This window comes from Gorilla gorilla, chromosome Y (genome assembly GCF_029281585.2).
Source record: "Gorilla gorilla gorilla isolate KB3781 chromosome Y, NHGRI_mGorGor1-v2.1_pri, whole genome shotgun sequence".
Classification (NCBI taxonomy): Eukaryota; Metazoa; Chordata; class Mammalia; order Primates; family Hominidae; genus Gorilla; species Gorilla gorilla.
In genome coordinates, this window is record NC_073248.2 from 45,297,493 (window position 1) to 45,307,553 (window position 10,061).

At 52.8% G+C, this 10,061-nt stretch overlaps 1 long non-coding RNA gene across 1 annotated transcript; it reads left to right on the plus strand.

Moving 5' to 3' along the window:
* Window positions 1-2,515: 2,515 nt before the first annotated feature.
* On the plus strand, window positions 2,516-7,387 carry LOC134757959 (uncharacterized). Its single transcript, XR_010132643.1, has 2 exons — window positions 2,516-3,069; window positions 4,938-7,387. It is a non-coding gene; the product is annotated as an uncharacterized lncRNA (long non-coding RNA).
* The last annotated feature ends 2,674 nt before the right edge of the window (window positions 7,388-10,061 follow it).

The window sequence follows — 10,061 nt, forward strand, 5'->3', positions numbered from 1 at the left end:
GATCGCATCATAGCCAGCTTCCCCTCTGGGCCCCGTGGGTCTTTGCAGCCAACCTCCTTTTCCCGTGAGACGGCCCGGCCTGATTTAAAGCCAAGAGCGCTTGGGTTGAGTTTGAGGGGAAGATGTGGAGTGCGTGGTTCTGTGGACAGTCAGAGACTGTGGCCTGGGGGCAGCGTCTTTCAACTCTCACCTCTGCAGCTCAGGGACCTCGGGAGACCTCACCAAACCTGCAGGGCCTCTGTGTCCCTAAGTGTGCTGTGTAAATGCCCCATCTCACGGGGGAGAGACAGCCATGAAGGCCTTCCTCTGACCATAGCTGATGGACTGGTGGTTGCTCAGGTCCGGCTCCGAGCATGTTCCCGTGTCTGAGCCTGGAAGAGGCTCGGGTCCGGCTCCGAGCGTGGTTCCCTTCCCGTGTCTGAGCCTGGAAGAGGCTCGGGTCCGGCTCCAGGCATGGTTCCCTTCCCGTGTCTGAGCCTGGAAGAGGCTCGGATCCGGGTCCGGTTCCAAGCGTGGTTCCCGTGTTTGAACCTGGAAGAGGCTCCACCAGGCGTATTGTGTTTTGACTACAGCTGGATCTTGGCTTGACTGTTGAGATCTGCCAAACATCCGCTAAGCTATCATTTCTGAGAAAGGTCAAGGCTAGAGGCAGCATGTCGGGAGTTGGTGCATCAGGGTTGGAAGGGCCCCAGGGTACAGCATGTGGGTGCCTGTTCCTATGTGGACTTGTGTGTGTGTGGCTGGTGGGGCGGGGGGTGGATTCTGGTTCTTTTTTTTCCCATTATCCTGAGAGCCTTAAGGTACTCAGTGTGTTGGTGAGACTCAGCCCTGTCATCTAGCAGAAGCGTGTTCCTTTTCATTGCTGTATAGTATTCCATTGCATGACTGTCCTGTGCTCTGATTTTAATGCACTTTATTGTGGGTGGATATTTGAGTTGCTTCCTTTCTGGGGTAATAACACTCACTTGGAAATAGCTGTGGTGAACACTCGTGTGGGGGTGGGGGTGGGGGCCAACTCTAGGAGCACCTAATGGATCTTATGAAGTGTGTTGTCCAAGTATAGAGATGATTCCAAAGTGATTGGACTATGTTTCTTTCTCCCAGCCGGGTGGAAGGAGAACACTAGTGGATTGCTGAGACTTGGTGCTTGGTATTTTTAATTATGGACAGCCTGGCTGGCGTTTTGTGGTGTGTAATTGCGGAGTAGCGTGTCTTACTGTATAATGGCCTCTTTTGTATGTGGGAGACCATGGTGTTGAGGGGAGGCAGTTACACAAAAAGCCCAGATACCCAGTGTTAGTTCCATGGGTGTGTCTGGTCATGGTGCGCACTCACGAAGGACGTAGGTGATGCCCTCCACTCCGCAGAGCCAGTCCCACAGGGGTACCCATTCTGACTCCTACCACCGCAGCTCCCTACCTCCCGCCTGCCATGGGTTCCACGTGCATGGCTCTGGGCAGTCTGTGTCTTTGCGTGCGTCTGTGTATGTCTGCGTGTATCTGCTTACATTCGCTCAGCATCTGAGATTCACCCAGGCTTTTGCGTGGATCAGTGGCAGACTCCTGATTGCCGCGTGGCGGCCTGTTGTGTGGGTGTGTTCCGCGTGTGTATCCAGTCCCTACTCAGGAGTGTACGTTTCCAGTGTGGGTTGCAGTCAGGATCCATTTCTCCCTTAACTTTCAGATTATTTGCTGCATAGGCTTTTTTCTCCTAATTTGGCGCCTTTGTCAGAAATCAACTGACCTACCTGTGTGGGTCTGTTTCTGTTTGTCCTTATGCTGTTGCCGTTGCCACACTTTAGACAAGGTCTTGCTCTGTCCCTCAGGCTGGAGTGCAGTAGCGTGATCTCAGCTCACTGCACCCTCGACCTCCCATACTCCAGCAATCCTCTCGCCTCAGTCTCCTGAGTAGTAGCTGGGACCACAGGCGTGTGTCACCACACCCGGCTGATTTTATTTTTTTTATTTTTATTTTTTTTGTAGAGACGGGGTTTTACTATGTTGCCCAGGCGGGTCTTGATCTGGGCTCAAGTGATGCTCCTGTCTTAGCCTCCCAAACTACTGGGATTACAGGTTGTAGGTGTGAGCCATGGTGCCCGGCCGCCACACTGTCTTGGCTACAGTTGGGTTTATAATAAACCCTGAATCGAGGTGATGTGCATTTTCCAACTCTTCTTTTTAAAGATTCTTGTGGCTGTTTATGTCCTTGGTGTTTCCATATATGTTTTACAATGAGTGTCTCAATTTCTACCAAAAAAACATGCCTTCTGGAATTTCAATAGCAATTCCCTTGAACGCATTTTTGAATACCTTTTCTGAATGTCTTGAATACATGTTGGGAAGAATCGGCGTCTTAACAGTCTCCAGTGTCCACGCGTTGACTGCCGTGTGTGACTCCAGTCGGCGTCTCAACAGTCTCCAGTGTCCACGCGTTGACTGCCGTGTGTGACTCCAGTCGGCGTCTCAACAGTCTCCAGTGTCCACGCGTTGACTCCCATGTGTGACTCCAGGTATTGAGTTCATCTTCAACTTCTCCCAACAATGGCCTGGAGTTTTCTGTGCATGTGTCTGGCATGTTTTCCTTTAGATCTAGTCCTAGGTGTTCGATATGCTATTGAGGACTGTGTATTGTTATTTCATTTGTCACCTGTGCATGGTGCTTTAATCCTGTGCCCTAAACTCCCGCCTTGGCCATGGCAGTGTTTCTGTGGACTCGCGGGGTTTCCGTGTGCACACGCGTGTCCTCTGTCTGACAGTGGCTTTGCTTCCCCTTGTCAGTCTGTGCCTCGGCTTCTCACTGCACTGGCGAGGTGAGCCGGCGCTTGCTTATCTTATTCCCAGTCTCGGTGAACATGGGCTCGGTCTCTCCCGGCTCAGTGTTGGGTTTGCACTGGTGCACTTACAGGCGGAAGAGCTTCCTCATTTGCTGAGGGCTTTTCCTGAATCCGTGTTGGATGTGGTCAGCTGCCTTTCCTGCATCTAGTGAGATGCTCATGAGGTCACTTCCTTACCGCATTACTGTAGTGAATTACGCTGACTTTCATATGCCAAGATGACCTGGCATTTCCAGGTAAGTCCCTGTGGCCGTGGTGCATTGGCCTTTTCTCTGCATGGCCAGATGAGATTTGCTCATACCGGGCTAAGGACCTCCTGAGTAGGAATGCTCATGAGGGACACTGGGCTCGGATGTTCATTGTCTTCTCATGTGATGTGTCTGTCATGGTTTGATATTGCATTAAGTGGGCCTCCTGAAACAAGTTCTGCCATAGTTTGTATAGGATTGGCATTATTTGTTTCATAGAGATGTGATGGGTGAAGCCATCTATGCCTGCCATTTTCTTTTTGCTTAGGTTTTTCATTAAGAACTTGATTTTTAAAAATAGACATGAGGCCTGGCATGGTGGCTCACGCTTGTAATCCCAGCACTTTGGGAGGCCAAGGTGGATGGATCACCTGAGGTCAGGAGTTTGAGACCAACCTAGTCAACATGGTGAAACCCCGTCTCCATTAAAAATATAAAAATTAGCAGGGTGTGGTGGTGCATGCCTGTAATCCCAGCTACTCTGGAGGCTGAGGCAGGAGAATCACTTGAACTCAGGAGGTGGAGGTTGCAGTGAGCTGAGATCACACCACTGCACTCCAGCCTGGGCAACAGAGCGAGGTTCTGTCTCAAAAAAAAGACATGAGGCTTTTGGATTTTCTGTTTCTTCCTTTGTCATTTTTTTAAAGATAGGTTTGTCACAGAATTTCATCTAAGTTATCAAAACAATTTACATAAATCATTCACAGTATCCTCTGTGCAGTGATGTCCATTCTCATTCCTGCTCTGGGCCATTTGTGTTTTCTTTTCCCCCTGATCAGACTAGCTAAGAGTTTATCATTTTTACAGATATTTTCCCCAAAGAAACCTACTTTTGGGTCCATTGATTTTTTTTTTCTGTTGTTTTCTTTTTCATTGACTTTTGCTCTTTTCTTATGAATTTCCTTTCTTCTACCTATTTTGTGTTCAATTTGCTGTCCTTGTTTTAGGTTCTTTTGATAGAGGCTTAGATCATTGATGAAGAATATGAAAGAATGGGATAATACAGTTAAAAACTTGGTCTACTTATGCCCATTAGAGAAAACATTCTTAAGCACGCATGGAATCTTTTAAAAATGGACGAGGTCCTAGGACCCAAAGCAAATGTCAGTAATTCGCAGATGATAATGTAATGTATAAATATATGATATGTAGGTAAATAATACAAATCACATTCTTTGGCCAGAGTGCAATTGAGGAGGAAATCAGTAACAAAAAGACAATTAAATCCATTTGATTTTTTTGTTTTCGTTTTGTAGTAACTTGCACTTCCCTGGTGCCAGAGGCACGACACCTTTTTGTCTGCTCTTGGCCATTTGGGTGGCGTCTTTGGGAAGGGCCTACTTAATTATTTTGCCTATTTAAAAAACTGGGTCTTGGAAATCTTGTCTTTTTTTTTGAGTCAGGATCTTTCTTGCACAGGCTTGGAGTGCAGTGGTGCGATCATAGCTCACTGCAACCTCAAACTCCTGGGCTCAAGCGAGCCTCCCACCTGGGTCTCCTGAGTAGCTGGGACTACAGGCATGCATCACTATGCTCTGCTAATTTAAAGAAAAGGTTTTTTTTGTAGAGACTGGGTCTCGCTGTGTTGCCCAGGCTGGTCTCGGAGTCCTGGTCTCAAGTGATTCACCTGCCTCCACCTCGCAGAGTGCCAGGATTACAGGTGGCGGGAGCCGCCACACCTAGCCTGGTCTTAGCATTATTCCCAGGTCTAGGTGTGAGTCCTTCCTCCGATATGTGTTGTGAATAATTTCCGATCCTCTGGCTTGCTATTTTACTTTCTTAATGGTTATCTTTTGGAAAGCAAAGGTTTCCAGTTTGATGAAATCTAATTTTTATTTTTTATTTTTCCGTTCTAGTGGTCTTTCTATTTTCTCATCAAATTGAGACTTTGGGGAAACTACAGAGCAGCAAACCAGGATATATCCTCTTAAAAACAGCTCGAGCTGGCCAGGCGCAGTGGCTCACGCCTGTAATCCCAGCACTTTGGGAGGTGGAGGTGGGCAGATCACGTGAGGTCAGGAGTTTGAGACCAGCCTGGCCAACATGGTGAAACCCCATCTTTACTAAAAATAAAAAATTAGCCAGGCATGGTGGCAGGCACCTGTAATCCCAGCTACTTGGGAGGCTGAGGCAGGAGAATGGCTTGAACCTGGGAGGCAGAGGTTGCAGTGAGCCGAGATCGCGCCATTGCACTCCAGCCTGGGGGACAAGAGCAAGACTTCGCCTCAAAAAAAAAAAAAAAAACCCCAGCTTGAGCCAAGTGTGGGTGGCTCCCGCCTGGAATCCCAGCACTTTGGGAGGCTGAGGTGGGCAGATCACTTGAGGCCAGGAGTTTGAGACCAGCCTGGCCAACATCACAAAATCCCATCTCTACTAAAAATACAAAAATTAACCAGGAGTGGTGGCAGCATCTGCCTATAATCCGAGCTACTCGGGAGCCTAAGGCACAAGAATCACTTGAAGCTGGGAGACAGAGTTTGCAGTGAGCCAAAATCGTGCCACTGCTCTCCAGCATGGATGACAGAGCAAGACTCTGTCTCAAAAAAAAAAAGCTTGAAAATTAAAAAATATCTCAATAATTATGAGATGCAGTGATTTTTTTTTTACTTCCCTAAGCTGGGTTTCCAGGTATCTCTAGGTTCAGCTCCTCCGGGGCTGGAAGTACATGAAGGGCAGCATTGCCCACCTTGACCAGAGCAGGCTTGGAGCAGGGCAGTGGAAGAGCTGGTCCCAGCTCAGCCCAGCCTGCTGGGTCAGCATCCATCTGAAAGGTCATCTCTACCCAGGAACTTGGTGGCTTCCAGCTCCACCCTAACAGAAACCTCCCCAGCATCTTGCCGAGTTGTAATCCAGGGTGGTGGTATAGACGGTCTTGGGGTAGCTGGTATAGACGGTCTTGGGGTAGCTGGTATAGACGGGCTTGGGGTAGCTGGTATAGACGGGCTTGGGGTAGCTGGTATAGACGGGCTTGGGGTGGCTGGTAGTGGTGCCGAGGAGGTGTGTGGGCTGGTGCTGCAGCTGGAAGCGCACCTCAGCCATGGTGTTGTGCCAGGTGTGGTTGGGGATGCAGGGGACCTTCTGGCCGCAGGAGGCCCCTGCCAGGCATAGGCAGCTGCGCGGTGTGGAAGAAGTGCCGCTCGGAGTCGTGCTTGACAAGGAAGTACACCTTACTCCTCTCAGTGGTGAGGGGTCAAACCACTCCTTCCCAGCGATGGGGCCAGCAGCCTGGCGAGGGCTAGGCACCGGGGAGGGATGCTGGATTTGGAGCTGGGGGGAAGGGGTCACCCTGCATTGGGCTCCAGTGCTCCGGGTGCCATGCCTGCTCCCCCACCACTGCCCCCGCTGCCGCCGCGGGACCCCAGGGGCTAGGGCTGAAGAGCAGCCTCGAGCCGGGCTGTCCAGGATGCGGTCACCCTTCTTCCTCGTGTCTGTGAGCTCAGGCACAACCTGCAGCTTAGCCAGCCCACTATGGCTGCGTGCGTGGCAGGGCCCGGGCCACCATGGCTGCGTGCGTGGTAGGGCACATGATTATTTTAGCCTCTGGTATCACTAGCCACCCCTAAAGTCTCCAATGGTCTGTTCCTGTCTTTCCCTCTGGTTCACTTGTGGGGTCATGTTGTCTTCTGTTCTTTGTTATTTCTTATTTTTTTCTTGAGACGGAGTCTTGCTCTGTCGCCCAGGCTGGAGTGCGTTGGTGCGATCTCGGCTCACTGCAACCTCTGCCTCCCAGGTTCAAGCGATTCCCCTGCCTCAGCCTCCCAAGTAGCTGGGACTATGGGCACCTGCCACCATACCCAGCTAATTTTTCTGTGTGTGTGTGTGTGTGTGTGTGTGTGGGTGTGTGTGTGTGTGTTTTGTTTTTTGTTTTTTTTTTTTTGAGATGGAATCTCACTCAATTGCCCAGACTGCAGTGCAATGGCGCAATCTTGGCTCACTGCAACCTCCACCTCCTGGGTTCAAGAAATTCTCCTGCCTCAGCCTCGCAAGTAGCTGGGATTACAGGCCCCTACCACCACAGTGGGCTAATTTTTGTATTTTTAGTAGAGACAGGGTTTCACCATGTTGGCCAGGCTGGTCTCGAACTCCTGACCTCAGGCAATCCGCCCACCTCGGCCTCCCAAAGTGCTGGGATTGTAGGCATGAGCCACCATGCTTGGCCTAATTTTTCTATTTTTAGTAGAGACAGGACTTCACCATGTTGGCCAGGCTGGTCTCAAATTCCTGACCTCAAGTGATGTGCCCACCTCGGCTGCCCAAAGTGCTGGGATTACAGGCGTGAGCTTCCGTGCCCGGCCTGAACTGTTAAGTGTTTGTGAAGAATTATTTGGGGGCCTATTTGAGAGCTGTTATATGGATCATCCTCCTGGAGAGGGTTCTTAGCCTCTGAGACCGGGTTTGGGGCTGAGGCTTTCTGACCCACACAAGTCATGCTGACCCCTGAAGGGCCGCAGGCCAGATCTTGCCAGGTGAGCACTTTCCCCGCTCACATTCAGGATAGGGCGAGGGGGTTGGTACTGATTCACCCTGAGGGCCTAGATTTGGGGGCTTCAGCTTGCTGCAGATAGGTGCTCCCTTCACTCTCACCTGAGGCTGGGCTGGAGCCTGGTGTCTGCCCCACCCTGCTGGTCAGCCCCCCAGGACCTGAGCCCCGTAAGCCTGGACTGGCCACGCCCTGGGGCAGCAGCACTGGGTGCTTGGCGCTCACGACCTTCCTGGGCCCCTGTGTCCCTCACTTCTCCCTTGTTTCTACCTTCCTGGCTTGTCAGATTCCCACAGCTCTTAAGGAGAAATTCAGTATTTACTGCAGCATGTGTTTTCAGTGTGATGGTTCGTCCAGGTACCCTAGCCTGTCGTTGCTGGAATTGGAAATCTTTGTTGTCTGCTGTTGTTTTGTGAAACAAGTGTGTGAGGTTATAAGTTTCCCTCAACGTACCACACTAACCACATTTCCCGAAGTTTTGATGTGTAGTATTTTCACTGCCATTCAGTTCAAAATATTTTCTCATTTCAAGTATGATGTCTTCTCTGATCCATGTGTATTTTTAAGTTGCTAAGTGTACTTACTTTGGCCGGGTATGGTGGCTTACGCATGTAATCCCAACACTTTAGGAAACTGCGGGGGAAGGATCACTTGAACGCAGGAGGCTGAGGCTGCACATCACAGGGAGAGACGGGCCGCGGTGATGTACGAGCTTCCTGTTGATAGGCAGTTAAGTTGGTTCGGGATAACGTGGCCTGCCTGGCACGGGTATTCCCAGAGTCACAGATGCTCACCCGTGCCAGTGTTGGCTGCTTGGGACATGGGGATGGCGAGGTCCCCACACCCCACATGTGAGCTGCTGGTAGCTGGGCTGAGCCCAGGTCCCATCCGTGTGTGGGGCGTGAGTGTGCAGTGCCATCGGGTCTGCACGGGCCCCGCCTCGTCCCAGATGCTCCAGGCTTCCTGCAGCACAGGTGCCGAGAGGGACCAGCCTGGGCCTGCTGAACAGAGGGGGTGGTCTAGGGCAGAGGCTCCTGCTCTGACAAAAGGGAAGGTGAAAGGCAGGAGCACCAGGAGGGACAGCACGAGGACAGGGCGTGGGGTGGCAGCCGAATGGGTGGTGTAGCTCGAGGGCAGTGGGCCAAGGCCGGGGCAGTCTCAGGCCCAGGGATGGAAGCCCCATGCAGGCACAGGTTGGAGTCCTGGGTGCCTGAGACACGATGGCCCGTGTGCTCCACCTCCTCACATCTTCAACAGCTTTGCAGAGATGACCCTGTTGGGCTTTGGCTGCCGGTCACAACTCCAGGGGAAGGTCAGGCTTCCTGTTCAGTTTGTCCAGTCACAGCTCTGGCCTTGAGTGGCTGTCCTGGGCCAAGGGCAGCTGCCCTGAGATCAGAGCGACCCCGCCTTGGCCAGCATCATCCCTTCCCACGGCTCCTCCACCACACAACTGGGACCCATGGGTGCCAGATACAGTGTGGGCCATCACAGCCTCCCCGGGCACTCTGCTGGAGGCCTGGGTGTACCTGAGCCCCATACCACGCCCCCCCCGTGGTGCCCTGGCTAGGTCTGACTCTGACCCCTGCTTCCTGGCTTCCCACAGCCGTGGGACCAGCCCCAGCCCCACATCCACACTCTTCGTGTGGCCATTTCCTCAGGACATGGCCTGGCCACTCCATCGTGCCGAGAGGATGTGGCCCAAGGCACACCCAGACACACTGGGTCTAGGCTCCAAACCCGCCCCCACAGCCCCACGATCCCATCAGCAGCAGAGGGGCTGACCCTTTCTCCCACTTTGTGAACAGGAAGCCTGAGCTCCAGCAAGCTAGGGTCACGGGGAGGGGTGGGGCTGTGCCACCCAGGTTGCGTGTCTGAGCTGGTGCATGTGGCCAGCCCCGGAGGTGGACATCTCAACTCTGCCACCCTAAGGGCCCGACACGGCTGCAGCCCTGGATCAGGGTGCAGGCCGTGCCTTGCCCCAACTTGCAGCTGAAAGTCTTGTCCATGGACCCTCCAGGCTGAGAGCCCAGCCCTGCCCTGTCTGTCAGAATGCTCCCCAGGGCCTTTGCGTCTAAGCGGGAGATCTCTGTCCTGGCCCCAGCTGGCTCCGGTTGACCCTGCATCCTGCCACCTTGACGCCAAGCGTCCTCAGCAGTCACATGTGGAGCGGGGGCGCCAGGAGGGTCAGTGCTCTGAGCCTGCCCACTGAGGGCCCCGCTGAGCAGCAGTGGCAGCTGCCTGCCATACCCGGGGCAGGTCAACCACAGACTCTCTGGGTCCTTGGTGGGCTCCTGGGGGAGGGGCGGGGGAAGGACGGGCAGGAAGATGAAGGAAAGGGACGAATACGGATGGAGCCAGGCAGAGCGGAGAGCCCCATCTCCAGGAGCAAGGCAGGGGGCCCGCCCGGTGCTTCCTCCTGCCACAGGGGTTGAGGGCATGCAGGACGCCCACCACCTATGCACATAGCCCCGTCACCTCACCCACCCCCAAGCCACAGCAC